The sequence below is a fragment of the Notolabrus celidotus genome, chromosome 7 (assembly GCF_009762535.1).
Source record: "Notolabrus celidotus isolate fNotCel1 chromosome 7, fNotCel1.pri, whole genome shotgun sequence".
Classification (NCBI taxonomy): Eukaryota; Metazoa; Chordata; class Actinopteri; order Labriformes; family Labridae; genus Notolabrus; species Notolabrus celidotus.
In genome coordinates, this window is record NC_048278.1 from 13,094,806 (window position 1) to 13,119,854 (window position 25,049).

At 39.9% G+C, this 25,049-nt stretch overlaps 1 protein-coding gene across 1 annotated transcript in view; it reads right to left on the bottom strand.

Moving 5' to 3' along the window:
* LOC117816683 (axin-2-like) overlaps positions 1-12,259 on the bottom strand; it is a 34,527-nt gene extending 22,268 nt beyond the window's left edge. The window contains exons 1-2 of the mRNA XM_034689057.1: positions 12,172-12,259; positions 11,172-11,229 (exon numbers count right to left, since the gene is read on the bottom strand). The gene's annotated coding sequence lies outside the window, so the exon portion shown is untranslated. The remainder of the gene's footprint in view (positions 1-11,171; positions 11,230-12,171) is intronic.
* Positions 12,260-25,049: the final 12,790 nt, after the last annotated feature.

The following is a 25,049-nucleotide window of genomic DNA, read 5'->3' on the forward strand; positions in this document are numbered from 1 at the left end:
CTCCTTACTCCAAAAAGCAGAATGGCTACTCCAATAATGGCAAACGTTAGGCCTCAAAGAGTAGCCTACAAATCAATGGGTGATCCAAAGGCATCTTGTCTTGTATCAACACACCCTGTCATCCTGTCATTTAGGTGAGTATGTTATTACCTGTGTGAATCACACGTGATCTGCTGTCATTGTCATATTTTCTATCCTTATCTAGTCTTGCTGCCACAAGCTGATTCCAACAGTCCCTCACAAAGTATTTTGCAGAGCCCAGCAAAAAAAAAAAAAAAAACACTATCACAGGCTCTCAGGTCAGTGGGAGCATAAATACCAAAGTTTAGGGAAAGTAATGCAAACCCAACAGGATAAGAGACCTAAACTTTGAAGTGAGTGAACTGCAATAACAAAGCCAAGTAGCACATGCAAATTAAGCTGAACGCCAATTAGCAGTATCTGACAGCTCTAACAGAGGAGTCTTGACTTGCACTTTCATTTCTCACTTTTCAAAGCAGTTAAAAGCAATTCAGCTCTAAAGGGGAAAAGAGTTAGCCTGAGGATTAGTAGTGACATTTTTTAAAACAGCAAAAATGTTGAAAAAATTACAAAGAGGCTGAAAAGTTCTCAAATATATAATATGATATTTCTGTAAGTGGGATAATGACCATTAGCATTAGTCACCAAACGTAGGTAGATTTTTCAGTCTAGGATCCATTCATCCATCTACCAATCTCCATCCATCCATCCATCCATCCATCCATCCATCCATCCATCCATCCATCCATCCATCCATCCATCCATCCATCCATCCATCCATCTGCTACACAAATCCAAAGACACAACGTACAATTAACTGCAAAACAATAATTTTGACAGACACAGGTCATAGCCGGTTTATATTAATGATCATATCTGGAGAGGGTGATAACACATTGCCAACCCTCTATCATAGTTCACGATAGGGATGTTCCAAAACGGCTTATTTTTTAGTTGTATAAATTGAACTTTAATTCTAACCAGGAAACAGTAAACATTGAGCACAATTTATTTAACACAGCTGAACATGTGACCACAGAGTCTAAATAATGTAATGAGAATGGTAAATGATGTCAGATTGGTTTGTCAAGTCTGGCTAACATAAGCTGAACTAGCATCACAAGCTTTGGGTCCTCTATGCATGTTAATGTCTCAATCCCCATGCCTGTACTTGTTATGCATTGCTCCAGTTGAGTTCTCCAGACACAGCCTACATACAACCTTATACCAATTTTCTAGATCAAAATACTGTCAAACCGCATTACGCTTACATCAGGGTAGTAGAGCATTATAGCATCGTGGCAGCCATATCACCAACAGCTACTTTTGGCATTCAGTACTTATTCCTTATTTTCCCAATTTCCCATTTCCAAAAGCTTAAAAGGGCAAATCATACTTGGGTTACTGCAATATGATCAGAAACATGAGTCTCTGATAAATGTGCAGCCATATGCCGAGCGGCTGAATGAAACAAACAGGAGCAAATACACTTGTCATAGAGATGCATCAAAATTGAAGCTGTCAGCTGGATGATTTGGCACATGAAAAGATTACTTGTCAATCATGTGTGGAAATGGTCGGCTGTGTTTATGAATCCTGAATGTTACAGTATGTATCTAGCTCGCCCTGCTTCACCAGCTCCTTAGTGATTAGATTTGAGAACAGCTATCCCACTGATAATACAAAACATGGTTCATTTCCACAAGCATGTTTAGTCCTACACTATACATGCTCTCTAATTTTTCCATCAAGCTTCACTAAATCTGTGTGTGAAAGCCAATCGGCATGGATGTAAAATGTGCATGTCTAAGCTTTGGTGACTTTTTTTTGTCTTTCTCCTCAATGCATGGTCTCAACAGATAATGTGGTGTTAAAGGATCCAGCAGCAAATTAAAAGTCAGAGAAGAAAACAACAGGACTGCAAAAGTTTTGCAGGGAAGTTAACTTGAACTTACTCAGCTCTCATGGTTTGGGTGTTAGTCATACACTCCTCACTATTAAAGCTGTGCCTCACACTGACAGTCCATAAAAAGTATCTCATTCTGAAGATGGAACCGCAAATACAAGACAAACAAGCTGTATACACATCTACATCTTATCCGTCTAGGTGTTCTTAATTTTGTTTCCCTCTATGGTGTTTGTACTTAACGCATAGTTTCTGAAATATAAGGCTCAAATGTCTTGAAATTATCTTGAAATTGTTGGTAGTCTTTCAATGGAAATGGGCTGGTATAGTCCATGAAGACTCATTCATGAAATAAGGAATTCAAAACAATTTTTGAATAGCAAGGGTCACACAATCAGAGTATAGTCTTAGTATATAAGCACTAAGTGAGAATCGATTTATTGACAAAAGTATGTCTGCCTCCGTTAGGATAGGTAGCAATATGCCCACTTTTAGCTAGTTATTATTGGGCCTAGTCCAATTGACCTTCTACGTCACACATCAAAACGATCAACTAACAAGTTAGCAAGAGTCAAACTGGTTGTATGTCCAATGGTGAAAATAGGAACAACTTTACAACTCTGTATACTGTTTGTACAAACTCATACGCTTTACTTTTACGGAGAAGATGCATGCTATCTCTCAGGCTAATGGTGATATTTGAACGCAGACAATACGCATTTATGCTGTTTGACTTAAAGGTCAAAGACTGGCATGTGAACTGTGGAGCAGGTGCAGAACTCCTAGGCCAGTATTGGGCTGACTGAGTTCTATACATGCAAGAGAAAATAAATCCCCAACTGCACTATGTAGGTATGTTGATCTGACTTTGAGAAATTCAACTTAGTGTAATTTCAGTCACACTAATATGTTTGTATGTATTTAAAAGTCAACTTTTTATTCTGACAAATGTGATAAATCCATTTTTTCGCATCATATAAAAGTACTGAGTGAGGTCTTAGGGTGAAGGTTAAGGAGATGAAGGGACGGATTACTCTCTTTTGCGAACCATGTGTCCACTAATGTTTTGTATTGTACATGCAGTCTTTATTACCAGGAGGCTACAACAAACTTGTAACTAGGAAGAGGATTACTGTTTTTTTAAAGTGAGTGCATGCACTTGTTACCGTGTGGCTATTGCTGAAGCATCAGACTTCACTTTTTCAGTGTTCTTTCATACTCACATGTGACTTGCTTTTGTTTGTTTGTTGTAATGAAACATTTATTTGTGTTATTAAATATGTTTATTGAGGTTTTTATGCCTTTGCAATAACAAGAGAAGAGTTATACATAACTTATGAGTTAAACACACCAGCTGAGAATAAAGGAAGTCCAGGATACAGCAAAAGAGAGTCGTCATCCGGGACCTAAGCTCTGGCCAGCTGCATATTGTTCCTTTATTCCTGAGAGTTTCTAAATCCATAACTAAAACTGAGATAAAAGTGTTTTGACCTTATTGTGGGATGTTTCCCAGTGTCATGCAGCTACTCAGCAGGTGTGCAGAGGGAGGGTGAGTTTCAAAACACACCACACAGCAGATAGGCAAAGAGGAACATCAACAAAGCACTGCTGCTCTGCACCTCACTGACTGCTCTGACAACCGACAGGGAAAACATTCCCACAGAGAGAAAAAAGATGGAGAGAGGGTGTTGTGAAAGAGAAAATAGATGTAAAGTGAAAGATAGGCAGAAAAGCGAGATGTGAAGTTGAATGCAGAAAGAGGAGAAGAGGGTCACAGAAAAGAGAGAGGAAAGACAGACAGTAAACATTGATGAGAAAGAGAAAGAAAAAATGTATCTACTTCTTGTATTCATGTATTATTTCTTGTATTTATGATTAAACAACGTTGCATCCACGATCACATTTCACATGTCATGCTCGAAAAAAGGGAAGTGAAATTTGAGCTCTTTGAAGGCGGGGGGCAAGAGAGAGAGAGGCAGACACTTAAACACAGGGCCGGAACACTGATGGAAACACCTGTAAAACAGTACATTTGTGAAGTCCTTTTGTTTGCTGAGCCTTTATCAGAGCCTTAAACTAACTCCAACAACTTTTGATTCATTCTTCTTCATTGTAATTTGTTAATGACGCATACATATTAAAGCCCTCAAAGTCCACTCTGCATCCATCAAAATACTCTCTGTTATGTATCCAAACAAACCACATACTTATCAGCTATGCAAAGGGGAAAGGTGGATGAGTATTTTCTATTTGCACTTCCAAAACAGGCCTTGGTGATCTCTCTCCAGCCAGCTGCCACTTTGTTTGGGTTTTTGTCGTGAAATGAAGCAAATACTCCTTATCTGAACTTTAATTTAACTTCTCCTCATGTCTAGCAAACAGAAGTTATATCAGAAACAGGATGTCGAAGTGACAACTCATCCCGTTGCTTTGAACTTTTTCAAGATTTCTTAGAGCATGATGATCTGCATGTAAATTGTTCTCTCATTGAAGGTGAAAAAAGTGTGGCGTGGTTGTTGCAGTGGTTTGCTTTGCACCAACAGCCCCTGTTATTAACAAGACCATATCATAGAAAACTGTCAACCAGAATAGAATCAAAGCCATGTGTATCCATCCTCTGATCCAGATCAGGTCACACCTTACTTTAAAACATGAGAGAAAAAGGACAGAAATGGCTACCACAACCAAAAAGCTGAGTTTGTTCACTCCAGGAACCAATGGGTGACCTAAGTAATGACATCCAAGTCAAAATTATACAACTACAAATTATATTATTGTGACAGAAAAAAACATCAGATAAAAAGTCAAAATGATGAGAGAGTGAGTAAAAATTATGAGAAAGTAATACATTATGAGATTAATCGTCAAAATGATGTCATAAAAAGTCATAATCATGACACAATAACACTTATCTTGAGATAAAAAGTGGAAATCATGAGATGATATGAAGCTTTGAGATAGAAAGTCATAATAATGAGACATTAAGTTGTATTAAATACATAAAAAGTAATAAGTACGAGATAGTTAGTCATAGTCTATGAAGTAAAATATCATAATTTTGATAAAAAGCTGAATCTCAGACTTTTTTTATTTTAGAATTATGACCTTTTACAATTTTATTTGCAATATCTCATAATTTTTATATTTTACCTCATTCAATTTGACTTATTGTATATAAAATCATTTACTATCTCATAACTATGATTTTAATATCATAAGTTTTACTTCATATCTTGTATTAATGAATTAATATGTAAGTTTTTTTTCATCACAGCTTTTTCATGGCAAAAATTTGCTTCTGTAGTCGACATTCACTCCTCAACAAATATGACTAAACCTTAAAAAAAACACAATGCAGGTTCAAGATAAGTGGAAATGCTCTCAAAACTGTCTTCCCTCTACTTTTAGCCAACAATGTGAAAAATGCAGGTAATCTCCCCTCTGGGAAGTCCTAACAGTGCAGGACACAAAAGCAAACTGTTGCAGTGAAAAGGTTAGGATAGTTCACCTGACCCTGCATTAATGAGCAGCACCACCTTGGAGAGGAGTGGAGGGAAAGGCTGACAGCCATCACTGCTTCTCTAGAGCTGCTGAAATGTGTCAACAGAGCCGTGTTAGAGAAGCATGCTCCACTGTTTGCCCTCCCACACCTGAACATGATGAGTGGAAGCAAGGAACAGAGTGAAGAAAGGAGGTGACAGAGAGCAGGGAGAAAGACCCCCCTTTCCCTCCCTACTCTGCCTCCCACCACCCCTTCTCCCCCTCCTCCCACACAGAATAAAATCCAGTGCCATAAAATGTAAGAGCGGGCAAACAGCTCCTCCCCAGCTTGTCGGGAGTTTGTTTTAAAGTGGAAATGAGGCTGATGGCGCACTTGGCGATTAGCCCCGCGGCTAACATGAAAGGAGAGGAAAAGACAGCTGCTAATTTTCTCCTTTGACCTTTGGCTCCCGCTGGTATTTCATACAAACGCTGATTTATGGAGGAGCCCAACAGCTCACTGCTACTGGAGGGATTACCGTAAGAGGTAGAGGAGGGGTAGGAGAATGAGGAGCTGACCCCTAGGACTGGCTCTATCTCAATTCATTCATTTCATCTTTTTGTTTCTATCTTTCCTTTTAACTTCATGTGTCCTTCTCCTCTCTCCCATATCTCTTTGTCGATTTTCCTTTGTTTCTCTGTCTGTCTGCCTTAGTGGATTTCTCACCCTTCATCTTTTCCCATCTTTATTTGAAGTCTGTTTCTGTCTGCATTTGTCCTTCATCCTGTCAAGCTTTTCATTCCTGCATCTTCTGCTCTCTTTTGTAAGTGTGAAATGGAAAACTACAGGACATAGGTATATGTATTGGACTAATTCTAAGCTGCTATTAAACTCTGGTTGTTTAAGGTCCAGCTCAGACATCCTGACACCCTGTGGTGCAAAAATGAGAAAGATGACACCTTCTTCTGCAAGCCTTCTGAGTGTCCAGTTGTGAATATGAACGCAGATTGTGTCCCAGCACTTATAGCTGCAGGAAGATTGCATCAAAGCTGGTTTCATGCAAATCCCTTGCTAGAAGGGTTCCCATGTAAGGAGGCCCTGAAATGCCTCTGGGGCAGCAGAGGCCCAGGAAGTGCAGATCCGGCAGCGCATTCCCCTCTTCTCCTCCTTTTGTTCCCTGTATAGTTTGTAAAATCGGATCATAGAGGCAATCAGTCCTTTAAACATCCAGTTTGGATTTTAGCTTTAAATCGTCACAGCAAGATTGTCACTGTTGTTCCTTTGATGAGATAAGCATGATAAACTAAGGACTGTAGAATTTAGTCATAGACGTAATATTGAAGAGCTAATGTAAGGGCAAAGCATTAAATGATTTAAGAGGCTGTGAGGCTTTAAAGCAACGGCTTACTTCTCCTATACAGACAAATTCCTTTAACATCAAAATCAAAACAAAGTTTTCTCAGACAGAACTCATCAGTAACATACAAAATAAATAACAATAGGAAGTTAAATAGTCTCAACAAGATCAGCTAGTCACCAGCCAGACACAACAATCATGACATAATGGGAAAAATGTTGTTTCAAGTAACAGAGGTTTTCTCTTATCAGATGGATTTGAACTTTTCTACCAGTTAAATGACAAACATTGTATTCTTGGGCTTTTGGACTATGATTACAAATGATTCATAACTTTCCAAAATTTGGGCAAAGGAGAAACATAGCTGTGGACCAGAGATTTCACAACCGTACTGTAACACAGCTTAAACAGTGGACCTAACAACACCATCATAGTGTTGCCCCATGTTGTGATTTCACAACAATGGTTTCTCCATCACCATTCGGATTCTAATCGCTTTTCTACATACGAAAGTATAATAGGTACTAGGGGAAGTGTTTTGATTTCTAATTGTAGTACGTTTGTAATCTGAGCGGTATTGACAAATCCTGTATCAGCAGGATTTGGTGTATATGCAGGAAAAATAGTCTGTGTGCAGAGCAAAAAGCAGGCGAAAGACTCCAGGCTTCCATCAGTGGTAAGCTGAAAATAATTTATCTCCATACACAGATATCTGCAGGAAAGTGCTGCTAGCAATCTGTTCTCAATCAAATTTTTAACATAGACGACAGATCTGTCTGACGCTGTGTCGCAAAAGCAAATCAGTGTTTTGATTTCCAGATTACCTGGAATGCATAAGAAATGATTGATCCAACCTTTGTTCAACACATAATTTAAAAGTTGTTTTCTCCTCTCTTGTGAGCAGCAGTATCCACTTCAATGACACTGTGCTGTACTGTTGACATTCTACTTTACCTCTCCTGACCTTTCTCTGCTGTTTCAGTATCTATCAGTTGACCTAGCAAGAAGCAAAGAGACGGGTCTGTAGCCTTCTTGCTAACAGCTACAGAGTGCCCACCTGTCAGTCAAGTCAGCTGTGACTCTTATTACACAAAACTCGTAACCTTGATATCTTCAAAAGTAATAACTTATAAAAAAAATGTCAACCTCTGTACAGTGTGTGCATTTAGAGAAATCAGCCAATCAGACCAAAATCGTCAGTTGAACAAGGCTGTAAACATGTTTTATTTTGCTGTAAAGATGGGCTTTAGAAAGACTGCGTAGTCCGCCTCCGGTGGACACTTGGGGAATTTAAGTTTTTAGCACTTCCACATTGGCTTCATGTCTCAAGATCGGTGGTTGCTAGTGGTTTGGTATTTACCACAGCTGGTAAAAAATAATAACTTTGCTTATGCAGTCCATAAGGGGGACTTGTATTGATTCCTGTCTTTTTTACGAACAGCTAAGACTCCTCTAAGGAGCTTTCAGAGAAAACTGGCAGCGTTTTTACCCCAAGATCAATAAAATGATACTATTTAAATAATTTAAAACTGCTCATCAATATAAATATCGTTAAAAGATGTAATGAAGATCAGGGTTAAACAGTGAGCCATAACGAGTCTTTGCAGCCATGTTCACACACTCCACATGGTTCCAACTGTGTCATTCAATGTCTCCACCTCTTGTTCTCACCCTCCGGGCTTCAATCAGAGTTCAAGCAGGTCATTAGCAGGGTGATTACAGCGGGAGAGAGGACATCCATTAAAAATGCGAGTGTGTGTGTGTGTGTGTGTGTGTGCATGTGTGGGTCTCTGTGATCACGATGTGAATGAGAGCATGAATGTGTGTGTGTAACTGTGATCGAAATGAGTGTGTGCGTGAGTGTGTGTGTGTGTGCGTGTGTTTGCATGTGTGTTCATGTGTGTGTGTATCAATCACTCCAGTGTCGGTGATGACGAGGAGCTGTTTGTGTTTCTCATAAAAGGGAAAGGGATCAAAAGGGCTGCTCTACCAGCTGGACCTTCAATCACACTGGGACAACATGACTTTAGAGCCCTGGGCAGCTGGAGCTCTGGGGACTGATGGCGTGTGTATGCGTGTGTGTGTGGGTGTGCGTGTGTGTGTGTGAGATGTATGAACCCTCTTCATGTGGATACATTCACATTTTCCATCATCTAATTCCATGTTTATCCTTTACTTTTCAGGATAACTCTGGTTTATTACAGCATGAATCTCAAGTCCATAGTTTGGCAATCACTTCTTTGAGTTACGACATCAATGAGAAGTTACAAGAGAAGTTATGGACCTCGTGAAACATGGCCTCTTTAAGGCAAGCCAAGAAAAACAAAACCTAACACCGAAAACACAAGTCAGACTTTGCTTTGTACTTTAATATGAAGACCTGTATCTAATCATACAATTAATAAAAGTGAGTGTATAAAATTGTGCATTTCAAAAAATAAAAAATAAAAAGTTGACTTCTTCATATTTCTTCGGACGCTGGGAATTTGAGGCCTTCAACTCATGACACTGCATGACAACACCATCAACTCCTTACAGATTATACTTTAAAACCAAAAATTTTGCTTCTTTCACCAAAATAAGTAAATATGTTAATATTTAAATCAACAACTATACGTTTTTCTGTAACTCAACCAAGTCATTTTTTTGGTGAGATCAGAATAAGTTCACAAAGAGAAAAAAAGAAAGCTTTCAACAGCCATTAAATGGTACCTTCAAGTTATTAGTATTACAAAAAGTTCAGTCTACAATGCGCTATAAAGCAAAATCTCACAAAAAAACTTTTGTTGCAGCTCAGGCCTTTCAAAGCTACACAAATGCAATCTTGTGTCTGTAATAAAAAGGCAAATGAAAGACTTTATGAAAGACAAGAAAGTGTATGCTATTCCAGGGACAAAGCATGAAAAATGTATCTGAAACATACATATTATTAAGGAACGTAATGATATCAAAATCTCATGTTAGATAATTTCCTGATAACAAGTCCAAGGTACAAATTTTTTTCACTATTCAAATAAAATGACAAAAAAGATTTGGAAAAAAGAGCTTGTGAGGTCCACCCATCTGTGGTGAGTGAGATGCTTTAGACTGTATGTAACTTTCCTGTTTCCTTGAGCTGGTGAGAATGTTGGACTTAAGTATGACCGTGAAGGGAACTAATACTTTGGCTTACTTACCATCTGAATTCTTTGTTGTTGACCAAATAAAATGCCCATAAGCCTTAGGTTATATAATAAACAATACATTTTATGATCTTGAGCTCTCTGACTGTTTTGATAAAGTGAGGAAGTGAACACTTCATTTTGACTCTTTTGGCCTGGCTTGATTTTTTCTTCACATCTTTTTGAGGTCACTGTTTGCCAAGTAGCTTCTCATATTATTCGTATTCCCTGACGTGTAGGTCACTGAAGTCTGGCACTGCCTGCATATTGTTTTTGTTTGTCCATCACCATTTCTTGATACGGGGAAACGGAAATACTTCCAAATGTCAGATTTAAAAGCCACTGGAGCATCCAAATTTCAAGATCGAGCTGTTCCTCTCTTCTAAAGCTGGTGTTCGCCATTTTCACTGTCCCACATCTAGGGCTGCAAGCAAATTGCAAAGCATGATGGGCAGGTAAGGGACGTTGGTATATGCAGTTCCCACATTCCTCCGCTCTGCTCCACTGCGGCTGAATCAACACTACACTTTTTGCCCTTGGAGAACTGTTACTGCATACTCTCACAGGTTTAAGGCAGTATTGAGACACTTTTACTCTTAAGATATCGTGAAATTCAAGATACCGTTCCGTCCGTAATATCATACCAACTTCTGTAAGAGAAGTGTTGTCAGTATAAGATGATCTTTTTTTTTTGTTCATCCTGTTTCTTTTATTCCGAGTTTGGCTTGCCTGGGACCAATTACTTACAGACTTATGACATTTCACTTTTTGATGATGAATAAAGGGGCTTAAAAGCAGAAGTTTGAAATTAATTGATTATTTTTCACATCAATGTGGTCACAGTTTCTGTGTTTCTGAAACTTCTGATACTTGTCATTTCTATCTCTCTCTCTTCCATCATTACCTGTCAATTTGTCTGTTTTCTATCTAATAAAATATTCTATCTATCTAAAATAAAGTAGCCAAAAATATTTGACACAAAAAGGGATCAGTACAACTAAATCTGAAATAAAAGGTTTTTACAATCCAGAGCAAATCAGAGAGAAAGAATTGGTCCTTTAATGAATACGACTACTTCTGTAATTATGACACACTTCATCACAAGCTTTTCAAGAGAATCATAATGTAGATCATTTGGCTAAAAGTTCAACTGAGGGTCTAACATTTCAAAACAAAAAACCCAAACTCAATTCAAACTTTTCAGTCAGTACTTCTTAATGTGTGTTAATCCATAAATACACTTACCCTCATCATCATGTGAGCCTGGTTCCCAAACTGTTTCCTCCAGAATAGCTGCTGTCATCTGTAAGATGCAAAGAAAGATTCATTATATGTCTCCAACTTGATAAACAGCAGAACAGAAAATTCCTCTTATCAAAAGTTTTCACAAGAAGCATCCTCTACTTCTGCCAACATAGGTTGTTCCCCATCTGGATCTCATGTGTTCCAATCTTTGTGTAAGTATGCAGGGAGCTAGTCTGTGATAAGAGATGTTGTATTTTTTCATTATATATGGTTTGGTTCTCTGTTGTAAATGTACAGTAGTAGTTGTTCATAAACAGTCACTGAGAAAAATAAAGAAAAATAAAGGTCATTGTACCACTGGTGATCTGTTTGTAATAACTTTTAGTTTGGGGATCTTGTTCTGCCTCCTGACTCGATACAGATGCTTGAGAGCAAGAGCTGCATGCGCGTGTTTTTCTCTAATTTTCATCTCAATACTATTTTCCCCTGTGTAAGGTAAGTAGTGTACACAAAACACAGTAAACTTGCAGAAACATGTCCAGAATAGAGTTTCTTTGGTTAATGTGATACAATATGAAAGAAAAATATGTTTAGTATGGTTGATTGTTGAAAGAGTTGGCTAGTTGGGCTATCTTCTGGCTAATTCAGACAACAACTGTTTTCCAATTCAGGGGTTGGGTCTTTCTAAAGGTGTGTTTGAAGACCGATTGTGTTATAGCAGCGCATCAAAGGTTGTCCCATTTCAAAGGCTCCATCACATGTGTCTGACAAATACGTCCAACCTTTCCCAGGTGATTATGATTATTTGTGCACCAATTAATAAAATGTCTGACTCTCAAGCAGGGAAGTTGTACATTGTTTGTTAGTATTCAGTTTCAACTCGATGGAATATTGAGTGATATACATGTTAAAGACGGTTGCCTTGTACCTTGAAATAACCCTTAAAATGATTAGCAAAGTTAGCAATGCTAGCCATGAAGCTAGTTAGCCAGCTAGCTACCTGTTACTGGGTGTGAGGGGTGGAAACAGCTTATGACATAAACAGGAAATCCTCCATGGACCACACTGTTTTTGTTTAAGTCCAGCCAAAGCAGACTATGCTGGCTACAGAGGCTGAACTCCTTAACTGGGACACAGCTGTGTAAGCTAGCACCAGGTGAAACCGAGGCTGTTCTGCGTCTATTTACGATACTGTCATGGTCACTTTAGCTAGTCAGGGTGACATTTGTGTACTTGTAGTGTAAGATTAACATGTTGATTCTATCCTTGGATAGTTTGTATGTCAGCTGTTATAAATTAGTAAATGACCAAAGTTGTAGGCCTCATAAGGTAGCAGGTGAAAAATATAATCAATGTGTTGAGTTATAATTTATCTTAAAAGTCACACTTAAAAACGTCAGAGAAAGGAATGAGTCAAATTTTAGATCAAGGCTTCTGAAACTGAGACTAAAATGTGACCTAAATTTAATATTAATTCTCATGTAGTGGTACTATTTGGATTAATTGGAACTTATTTTATCTGTTTGTTTGTCTGGTTCAACGGAAGAACATATCTGTCCTTTAGATGACCCGGCTGTAAGTAAGTTAAGTAGACTGGGAACAAAAGTTACAAAGGTTCACCAAAACATCTGTCTTTTTTTAGCCTGTAACACACTCAAGGTAACATAACCAGTTTAGGACAAGGAGTGGGTGCATCTTTGTATGTCTGTCATGACATCAGCCAGTCTGTTCCCGGTGTCTTTGGAGGACTCAGTGGGTAAACAGGTTGTGAGACAAGGTTTCAAAAACGGCAGATCAAAGGAAGAGGTGTGTTACAAATGAGATGAATTACAGTGTAGGAAGGAGATAACCGGTGTGGCGACTGCACTCCTGCCAAAAACTCTTCTTATAAACTCCTTCAAAGGTGAAAAAGAGGTTGACGCAACATCTAAATATGTTCTGCTGAGTGTTTATATAAGCAGCTCTGTTGTTACCTTGTATGTCCAGTTTTAGAGGAGGATTGAAGGATTATAATGTCTTCTATGGATTTAGAACGCTTTTGAAGTCAAGACTCAGACAAACCTCTCAAAGCCTGCTGTGTAATTTCAAAAATGCATGGTCACCAAAGCAGAACTTAGAATAGTGAGAAGTTGGTGGAAGGTTTTGACCCTGCAGCAGTGATAGCTAAATGCATGGAGGCAGCTTGGGAACGGTTTCAGACACATTCTTTAGGCAGCCTTTTTTTAGTCCCTCTGGAATCTGAGTGATATTTCAGTCAAAAGGCGAGAGCAAAAGCCTGTGGTTGTGTGGGTGAAATCACGGATACCATCCAACGTTCAAAGCCTTGAAATACATACGCCACACAATGTTAAAGCATTCCTTTTCACAATTTACAATGCATAAACATGATGGTTTACAGACGCCCAGGGTGATTATTTGCACAGAGGTCTAGTTTCAGCTATTTCAGATTTTCTCGAGGCTGCCCCGCGATGCCACCCCACAAAGTGATTCTTGAAAGTGTTAAACCATGGGCCCCCCAGCCTGGATGAACACTAAACACTGATTGTTTAGACTATAAATATCCAACGCAGATTGTCCAGACAGCACAAACCACAGAGAGAAACTTGCACATGTAAAAAAAGGTAAATAAACTATTTGGGCATTTCCACCCAAAGCACCTCCATCCATTCCTCTAATATAACAGCATTTCATACATTTCTGACTTTTATGAATGAGACAGGTCTGCCTTATCTACAAAGGTAAGCCCCTTCCATGAGTTCATGAACTCTGTAGTGTCCAGATGGGGAAATAATACACATTTTCTCTATCAAGTAAGAGTATAAATCTATACGACAACAGACTGGTACAAGCAGTATCTCATATTTTGGATACTATTAATTTGAAATAATTTAAGCTACAAATAAAAAGTATCCCCACAAACATAGGCTTCTCTAAGAGGCTGTTTACACAGAAATTCATTCAATAGGAAAAGGTAAACCATTTTAGTTTTTTAGCCGTTTATTTACATGGAACAACGCTTTAGGCGGCTAAAATTGCAAGCTTTTAATACCCTGGTCTAGGGTCAATCTTTTGAACACACCACAACTTCTACCGCTGTGTAAACTGGCAATATTGGGATCTGCTTCAAGCAATGACATCCCAGCCCTGTCTTCACATGCGTGTTATTTTCCCAGTCAAACAGCCAGGCACAAGTAGGAGGACATAGACAAAAATGGCGACTACCAAGCTGTGTTTGTGTTGCAGACTTCAGCAAAGTGTAGATTAACGAAGCCCTCTGGGTGGGAAGTCAAAAAATAAAAAAAGAGCCATGTGCCAATCCATGCACTCCCAGATTATGCACCCTCAAGTTTGTTGTCCATGCGCAAATTACTACAATTATTACAACAGCTGGCATATGCGCCTTATTTTTCTTGACCTGGCACCCGAGAGGCTCTGCATAGATTTGCAATATTTGCCATCCTCTCCTTGTTTGTGTGTCCTCACTGGTCTGTTGAAGAATGCCTTTATGCGCAGACACATGGTGTTCTTCGGTGGTGTTTCATTACAAAGTTACGACTGGCCTGACAAAATCTGGTGTTTTCATTTGGCTTTGCAGATCTTCGTGCACGCAGATGGTTTTCACAATGGTGTCATATGAATGCAGATGGAAACAAAGAAAAGCAACAGACAGACTTTTCCGTTTTTGAAGGGGCCGATCTGGTCTAAAAAAGGTCTAAGAGTTTCTTTCCCTGTCTTGTTGGTTATATATCTTGTTATTTTTGTAATTATTCATCAGTTGTTTCATAATACACTTTGATTGTTCCGCCATTTATCTAATTTCTTGTGATTACATGTGCACTACCCAATTTGAATTGTTCTGATTAGAGATTCCAACTTCCCTTTGAATTTTTAACCATTCAGATTCAACACTCCTAAGTTCGTTTTTAAATCACCAGTAACAAGATTGTGCCGGCGATAGATCATTATTGCTTTGCTCCAGACATATTTCTATTAGTTCTGGCAGTAGGACAAGCAGAAACTTATCTTGTCATACAGAGTAGACATGCGCAGTAAGAATAGGTTCACCACAAACAGAAAGAAATGGCTAGGTTAAATGTTTGCATGGCTAACAATTCAAACATCAGAGAGCACAAACCAATCCTCTCGATCAAAGAGACATTTCTTTTCCAATGGGTCCAATCGGACCGGTCTGATATGATTAAGACATGCATTAAAGCCAGAGTCAATGACATAAAGGTAAGGAGTATCAAGCCCGGATGTTTGTGATAAATAGTTTTGGGTTAAGTAAAAAGCTGTCAGACAAATAAATACACAAGTTTGAAGTAAAACATCTACTTTAGTACAGCAACACAGTGTATGTTTTCTGTTACGTCTCACCTCAGATTGTGTTTCATAAAGGGATGACATGGAAATCACATTCTATGTGAGGTAATGTCTGACAAGTTGCACTTTAAAACTCGTCTTTGCTCAGGGTCATGTATTCATGGCATCGTCTCTCTGCACATACAGAACAAGAACTTACTGTCAGCAGCTCTGATAACACAAGAGAGAATGCACCAATTTCTCATTTTTCAAAAGTTGTGAAAAACCTAAGCAGAGCAGCATCTCCACAAGGACTCCACTGATGTATCATGAAAGCCTGCGACTTCTCAGTTTGCATTTGATTCGGTGTCTTTTTAGCAGCCACGCGAGAAAGCCAGTTATGGGAAAACTGCAAAAGGGAGAGACAGGACGAGCTCCTGGGCCTTCAGAAGTCTCGTCAAAAGCCTTTCCTTTCTCTGCTTTGTCCCACCGATATTCATCTTGCCAGTTGAAAAGTGAAGACGGCAAAAACTTCAGGCTTGAAAAGAACTTTTCAACTTCTAAGAGACACCTCGCAACAGGACTGAGTATTTGAAAAAAAGAAAGAAAAAACACCTGAAACAGTAGGAATGGAGGGACTTCCAGACTGAGAGGCATGTTAGAGAATCAGATGCTGTGTTTGGGAAAAGGGAGCAAAGATGAACATGGCTTTGTCCTCTGGTGAAAAGAGGAAGCAGGCTCACACAGAGTGTGTTGACTCTAGCTTGCTTTGTTTGCCCTCATCCCTAAAATCAATTTGACATATTCCACTAAACATATACTTAAGCTTCTATACACTCACCGTCTAAACTTGCTGCAGCTTGTGTGTGTTTATGAGAGACTAAAACACATCCAGCATAATAAAGAAAGGGTTGGTGTGTGTGTGTGTGTGTGTGTGTGTGTGTGTGTGTGTGTGTGTGTGTGTGGTGATGTGCATGTGTCTATGTATTAGCCACATCCATCAGTAACACCTTGTTAGACAGGTTTCTTCTCAGAACTGTCATCCTGTGGTGTGCTGTTAAAAGAAAAGTTTAATAAAGTTTGATCACCATTTATTTCATCTCAAACATCAGTGGGGCCTTTCAAAATTTGCAGAGCAAAAACTTTCTCTCCACATCTCTTTACTGCAACTCTACTCGTCGCTCAAAAGAAAGCTGACTTCATCAGTGCACCTCGAGAGTTTGACGAAAATGAACGCTAAGCTCTGGAATCCTTTCTTTCTTTCGCTCAATGGCAAAATGAATAAATGATATTCCTCCCTTTAATCGACGCACTCAGCGATAACAAAGAGACTTTGAGACACTTTGAGGACACCTAACGATCAGAAGCATCAGGAGGTGCTCTTCGTTTTCGTTGACGGACAGGCAGATCAAAAAGCGAGCCCCTTAAACGATTCTACCCACTTTAGAATAATCTCGCCTTCTCACTCTTTCAAGCACAAAGTGGGAAGAGAGAATAAGCGTTTCATCTTTTCTCTCTTCTCCCATTTCAAAGTTATTTTGCCGGTGATAAAGCGCTCCATATTGACGACTTCGAAGGTGCCTTGTCTCTTGAAAGAAGTGACATTTTATCTATATATAGTGTTAGAGTGTGCTTCAATTTAACTTCGTCTGGCGGGGAGCGTGTCTGCTGTTGATGTGGCTGACAGCTGCTGGTTGAAAGACACGGGGAAAGTACTGAAGATTCAAATGAAGTTTTGCCATGACGACAGGGGCTTGATGTGTGCTAATCAATCGATGGGGTAGAAAAAACGCTTGGTGGTGGAGGAAGAAAAAGGAGGAAGTGTGAGTGACAGAAAGTTGTCAGACAGCGCTCCCAGAGATATCAAAAAGTCACAAAGTTTGCGTCGCCACACAAGAGCCTAAATCGCATGTGGTATAGGCTACAAAAGGTTTGACTTGAAACACGTTGCATTTGATATAAAGGAAAAGAAATTGGGACAATTCTCCATATGCTGTGCCGGCAAGCAAGATTTTTCTTCTTTTTGACAGGGGAGGGGGGCAGGCTTTATCTTTGTGACACCTACAGTGAATTCCTGAGAAAATTTTGTCTAGGTCTGTCTGAGTTTCTTCCATCCTTCAAAGAATGCGGGGCCATAGGATATGGAATTTACATCACAAAAGACCCTGAACTGTCTCAGCAAGTAAAGGTATAACAGATGATCAAACAGACACGTCAGATCAAATACATCAAACATCAGTATCTAATGGAGCCGATTGCGAGAGATGGACAAGACATCTGCTCTAAAAGACACTCAGAAGAGGCTAACAAATATTCTTTCACTTTAGTTTAGCAGAGTTGTTAGAAACATCTTGGATAGATGCTCACAGGTCTACAAACCAAGAGCTTCTCCCTCTCCAGGCTGACTGAAGAGGAGAGTTTGAGGTGATAAACCACAACATCTGAACAACTGCTGTTCAATTCAACTTTACGCTCAGCAGCCCGAGCTTTCATAACGCAAGAACAAACCTATTCCAGATGTGAATCCCTGTTGAATTCCAGGAAATGCACACCAACTCCACTGATCTGTTCATCCACGTGTAGGTCTCACACATGTTGAGAACAACAGGTAAAGATGGATGAGATGTAAAAACAAACAAATAGACACCATTTCAGAGACACAATCTTGTTACTTGTCTTGATTCATGTCTTTAATGTGGATTTATCAAAGTCATTCTGAGCTTTACTCTGAACGAAGAGTCTTAATTGCATGTTGTTAAGCCACTACATGTGAAGATTTAATCATGGACCCCTGTGTTAACCAGAGGAGACCCAGATCATTAGGACAAAACAATCATGGGAGTGTCATAAAAATGTTACGCCTCCAGGGAAGTTTGAAGATGAAAACTTGTAAACTTCAGAGCAATAAAAACTCTTAAAAGTCAGTAGCACAATAAAACCTCTTATACTAACACCCATGCTCATGGATATAGATGTAAAAACACAAAGAAGAGATGGGAGCACGTTGGCAAACACACATGAAGCTATGTTGTCACCAAATGTGATTAATGCTGCACAACGATTAAGATCAGGGTATTTATTCAAATCTTGACATCAAACACATTCTTTCTTATTTTTTATCTCCACACATAACAGAAGTTTCTGTCAGGGGAGAGAGGCGCCTTCCGAGCAGCTCAGCGACCGGCGTGGCCGCCAAACATGGCCCAGGCTTTCAGCGTGACTTTCTCTCTTTCATCATTTACAGAGGGAGCGTGCCGTGCAAGTGCCGCCCCGCACTAGAACAACACTGCTCGCTGTCAGGAGGACAATGGACAGTAGAGCTGGAGGTGGCAGTGGACTCATTGTGAAGGATGATGTCACCGACATCACTCCCAGACACTGCCAGGCACTAAGCAGAGGGTGAGCAGGTCAAGAGCGAGGGCGGATGGCAAAATGCTCACAGAGCAACAGGGCTGTGGGGTCGAGGGGGCATGAATGCCAACTGTGTTCATGGTGGAGCTGAAAGAAACACACAATCCAAACTGAATATATACAGTCATGCTGAGAGACAGAAGGAATGAAGGAGAGCCACATCCAGAGTGACAAAAGATAAGATTTAAACTGCGGCAGAGGGGTGATGCCATCTGACAAAGCAGTCATATGACTTCATGTGAATTAAGCATCATGTTTCACATATTAATGACAAACAGGCCTGAACAAAGGGCAAAAATGATGTCGCCCTTTTCACTCTCACATCACTAAAAGGCAACTCACAGGTCCAAACAGGAAAAACTCTAATCTAACATTTGAAAATTAAAGGTCAGATACACACATACTTAATTTCCCTGGCTCTGCTATGACCAAGGTGTGACATGCAATACTTATAAGCACCAGGATGCAGATGAGTTTGAAATCAGTTTATCTTTCACCCATTTTGTCTAGATAGATAGCACATTTACATCATGATTTTGGAGTTTTAATGTCAGAGCCATGAGAGATATGACTTAGAGCAGAGGGAGGTAAAATGAGAGTGTGAGACACTTTGGAGGATCACTAACAGCATTTTCAATCACTCTATTAGGGGCCTTGCTTCAGATGCGGGCCCCCTAGTGGCAGTAAAGTGTACTTTAACTGCTATGTGGAGGCACTGGAGCCTCTGACCTGAAATCATTTAACACTGGATGTTTTATTTCAAGGGACAGAGCATTGTGGGAGTTTTCCTGGTTACTCTTTGCAGCAGAGAGAGGTGAAAACAAACAAAAGGAATGATGCAAGACTGATGCTTCACTTTACAAGGATAGAGACATTCCTTGTGTGTGTGTGTGTGTGTGTGTGTGTGTGTGTGTGTGTGTGTGTGTGTGTGTGTGTGTGTGTGTGTGTGTGTGTGTGTTTGTGTGTGTGTGGGAACATCAAAACAGTTTAATTGTGGCTAATCCTGGACTAAGATTATTTCTAATGGGAAATCTTCAGTGGAGATGCTCCGACTCAATTTCCATCTGGGATTATTGAACTCTTTCATTCTCAGGCTTATATCTCAGTGTGGATAATCAGCCTTTAGTGTCTTGGCTCACCATTAAAAAGAAAAACATGGGAATATGATATATAGGGTGTAAACACACATGCTGTGAGTGCACCCCCACATGAGCAGACACACATGCACTTGCTGTAATGTGGTGATACTGTAACCTTGCTGGATGAAGCCTGGTGTGAATTTGAGATGTGTTCTATGCTTTTTTGCTTTTTGGATTGGAACATGAGGCCTAGGACGCCCATGTAGGTCAAAAACAAATCCTGCGCCTCAAGCTGGGAAGCCAGAAACTTCTTTGAGCATCTGAGGGAACGGAGCAGGAGCACTGAGTTTCTTCCAGGTGCTGCTTTTCACAGTGGTAATCCTGCCACGGCGTGACTGTGATTTTTACAGAAAATCTCTCCAAACAGGGCCCAGATGGTGGGAGGTAGAGACACACATACGCAGAAAACACATTCATTCACAGATGCACACTCAGAAAGAGCTTACACACACACACACACACACACACAGGCGTACACTTGTGCCTCTAAAGCACAGAGCTTGTGCACATACACAGTCACACACACACACACACACACACACACACACACACACACACACACACACACACACACACACACACAGTCAGACTAAAGGTGAGAACTGACTTGTTGCTCCTGGGTGGTCTCTGTGTAAAGATAAGGGCAGGCAGAGATTCAAGCCGGTTGGTTACGTTGAAGGACAAGTTTAGGACTTTTTTGTTGAGTCTCTCTTTTATACACAAGTGAAACAGGAAAGCATTTGCATGGCAGAGTGAGAGCTTGTTCCTTTCTAAGTTTAACTCCGATTACAGAGAGTTTTCCTAACGACAATGAGTCAGGACTGACGCTGTATAAACCTCCTCCTCCTCGGCTTTATTTCTCCTCTCATCATTGCTGTTTGTGGAGGAGTTCTATATGTCCTAATACAGGAGACACCTCTGCTTTGAAGTGGTGTTGGTCAGGCATGAAGATCCTGACAGTTGTTAGCATGTGAAGGATGTGGATATATGGAAGACGCTTGAAATGAAGAGATAAAAGAGTTAATCTTCTACCTTTCCTAAACCGATTCCCTTCATATATCTCCCTATTTATGTACAAGGAGAGAAAGGAAGAAAAAAACTTGCTCCATCTCTCCCAGCCTTTCTCCATCTCTCTCTTTCTGTTTCATGTGGTTACTGGAACAACAATGTACATTCTGAGTGCTAGGCCTTTGATGTTGTTGCATTCAGCGAGCCGTCTTAAACCGGAGGAGAAAAGAGAGGGCGAAAAAGACGCAGGAGAGATTCTGTGGTGTGCTTTTTCTCTCCCTCTTTCCATCGCTCTCTCTCACTGGCAAGGCATCTGACATCTCCAGGCAAAAGACAAATTCGGTTTCGCCTGTTAAGTCGTCAGTCAAAGCTGCGCAAGAGGTTTTTTTTTTCTCTTTCTTGCTCTCTCTCTCTCCCTGCCTCTTTCTCTCCCTCTCCCTTTCTGTCTTTGCTTCATTTCCGTGGATGCGGTGTTGTGAAGGCCGCTTACACGCTTTTCAAACAATAACAGTTCACCCCCCCACCGCAAGTTTCCTCTCTGCCAGAACCCTACACATGCCAGCACATCCTTTAGAGAGCCTTGAACCGACAACAAACGCTTAAACATTTTCACCGCTGAGAGAAAAGAGGGGCCCATCCGCAAGCCCCTGTGTAATTAAACTAGATCTAATACTGTTATATGTTTCTCTTAGTGGAAGGAGCGTTCCAGGGGCCTTTTTCTCACAGCGCTGAATAGCTGTTTCCAGGTCAACACAACGCCCTATACAGGGACCAATGAAGCTATAGCAAAAGGTCATTGCAGGTTTTTCAACTTGCTTTTGCAGCCCTTACTGAGTAGGATGAAATAAAATGTTTTATTATGTTGTCATTCAACTTTAACTGCCTAAAATTAGGGCCAAATGTGGAAGGGTGACAGTATTTCATATCTTTCTGTCAGTCTATTCCATTTAAATGCTGTAAACAAGAAACAAGTATGTCAGTCAGAAGTTCCCTACTTCCTCAGCCGGTTTGGAGTACTCAGCCTAAAGCTTGTTCATCCAAATATACACTGGATAGAAGAAGTGGATGTGTGTTGCAAAAGTTTAGCAAATAGAAGTGCCTTAAATCTGCATTATTTCTAACAGCCAGCAGGGGGCAACTTAATGGGTGATAAATGGCCTATATAGAAGTCTACCACAAAATGACCCTATAGTTTTCACTAATTCGGTTGTAGCAATACATCTGTTTTATCTATACTGTTGTTTTTTTGATTGTTTGTCTCCATTGCTCTGTCTCTGCAAGCAACCCAAGCCACAGTCTCAGTAGATTCATCTTCAACATGAGTCTGGTTCTGCGTGAAGCTTCTACCTGTGGAAAGGACGTTTTACACTGCAAAAACTCAAACTCATGTCAAATCTCTAATGTCTAACAAATGTCTTTTCAGACTAAATAGAAGTCACATTCACCTGACAGGACCAGATAAATGTCTTATTTCAAAATATTACATGCCTAAAATGCTTGTAATGCGTAAAAACATGGGGAAAGAAAAGGTTATTCATCAAGTTTCTTGGAATGAGAGTTAGTTTTCTTGAAACAAGAATAATGTCTTAATTCAAGAAACTTAATAAGTACATTTGTCTTATTCTGTGGGCAGTTTTTTTTACTGATTAAAAGCATTTCAGGTATTATTTTTGGTTAGTTGTATCTTGTAATAAGACATTTGAACTTGTCAGTGAGGCTTATATCAAGTTTTAACAGGAGTCTAATATGTTTAGTTTAAGACAACAACACTTGCTTAATTTTGTTTTCTGTGTAAAATGTTTTAAAGTGCTTTACTCATGTAGGTGTTATGCTAGGGCTCTGTATTATATATAAGTCTCCCATCTTCTCAGAAAAAAAGCATAATTTCCATTTGTAAACAATCGTCCACTTTAAGAAAATCAACAATATTTCACCCTGATAGAGGTGCAGGAGCATGGAATTACCCTGTTGTCCAACTATGGTCGGAAAAACAAGATATGGGGTCCCAGCTAGAGATATTTATTAGATATTATGTGCCAAGTGCCCCAAAGCCTCAGAACAGCTGTCCAGAAACTACAGCCTGGTTTCTACTTCAGCGTTGGCTCTGCGCTGCAGCTACATCGTAGCGGCCAGTGTTGTGCAAGTTCACACAAAAAATGAGCGAGCTCAAAATTCAGTTCATACAGACTAAATCGAACTAGTTGATTTTCAAAGTTAATAATAATAATAATAATAATAATAATAATAATAATAATAATAATAACAATAATAATAATAATAGTAATAATAATGCATTTTATTTGTAGGCGCCTTTCTTGACACTCAAGGTCACCTCACAACATTAAAACAAACAGAGTTTATATAACAAACAGTAAATAAAATACAATTTAAAAAGTTTTAAGTGGATGGACAGTGGAGTTGTGGTCAGATGGAGTAAGCCAGTTTAAACAGATGAGTTTTGAGTTTGGATTTAAAATCTGGGAGTGAGTCAGTATTACGGAGGTCAAGTGGGAGAGAGTTCCAGAGCTGGGGAGCAGAGCGGCTGAAGCCTCTGCTTCCCATGGTAACAAGATGAGCAGGGGGACAGTGAGGTGGATGGAGGAGGAGGATCTGAGGGTGTGGACGGGTGTGGCAGTATGGAGGAGGGAGAGATATGGAGGGGCAAGGTTGTGTATGGATTTGAAGGTGAGGAGAAGTATTTTGAAGTTGATCCGGTCTGTGATGGGGAGCCAGTGGAGCTGTTGCAGGATGGGTGTGATGTGATGGATGGAGGCAGTGCGTGTGATGATACGGGCGTAGTTCATTGTTTTGAATTTGCAACTTTGGCAGCAGTAAAACACCTGCTCGCTAACTGTTGACAACTCTGGATGCCTCTCAAATTCTCCTGGAACGTGAGCAGTCGTTCACTGTCCATCTCTAGAGTGAACTACGCTCCCGTTCCCATTCATGACTTACAAATTGAACTGTTCAGTTCACTGTTCATCAAAATATGAATGCATGGGGGGCTCATTTTAACCGTGGACGATGTTCTCTTTTGAGTATTAATATAAGCAACTGTTTTGTATATCTATATAGCAACTATTAGAATTTTAGATGGCAAACAAGCTCTATTGCCCAGACATCAGTCCATCTACAGACTCTCCTTCCAAAGTAACATGGATTTACTTTATTCTAGGCTTCAGTTTTTCATAGCATCTGTTGGATGATACAAAATAATGACCATCACCAGATTTATCCCGAAAGTCATTTGGTTATTCCTGGACTTCTGCTCTAACCTCTTGTCTATCATCGTCATAGTACGAGAAATTACTTCCTCATGAGGTGAAAGGTTTAATCCAACCAAAGGGAGTCAGCTCTCTTTCTTCTAATACATACAGTGAGGGATCCACGTCGTGATGGTAATCATACTGGACGTAGTTGTACCACCAGGGCTCTTTCCAACTCTCTGTTACGTTTAAGAGTCAGCCTGCAGTGTCTGAAAACCATCGTCCTTCCAGTGCCTCTATTCATCACCTCTGCAGAAACACATCACATCTCAATCTCTCTCCGCTGCGGTAGTCCGCTCACCATCCGCTCACCTCCACCCTGGCCATGCAGCTTATACTGAAGGCAGGAGAAAAACATGAAAGAGACAATCAAACACGAGGCATCAGAGCTGTCACAGCTGCCTGCAGAATGCAAAGTGTTATCAGAAATACAGCTGAACCTGATCCTGTGCTGCGCTGTCCTTCCCACAGGCAAAGTTATCCTTTCAACTCACTGTGGCTTTCAATAACACACAAACAAAAAACAAGAGATGGCTGCATGTTTGAATATTCAGACAACACCACAATACTGCTAATAGTCTGATATCTGTTGTGAATAATGCTGCTAAAGTGAAATCAACACAGAACCAAAAGCTGATAAAGTAATTCACGTGGCTGGTTTACTATTAATATCTCTACATGTTTTTCATTTTAGTTTATCCATGTTGCTTTTTTTGCTTTGAAGTATTCAAGTCATGGTACCACATGACAAT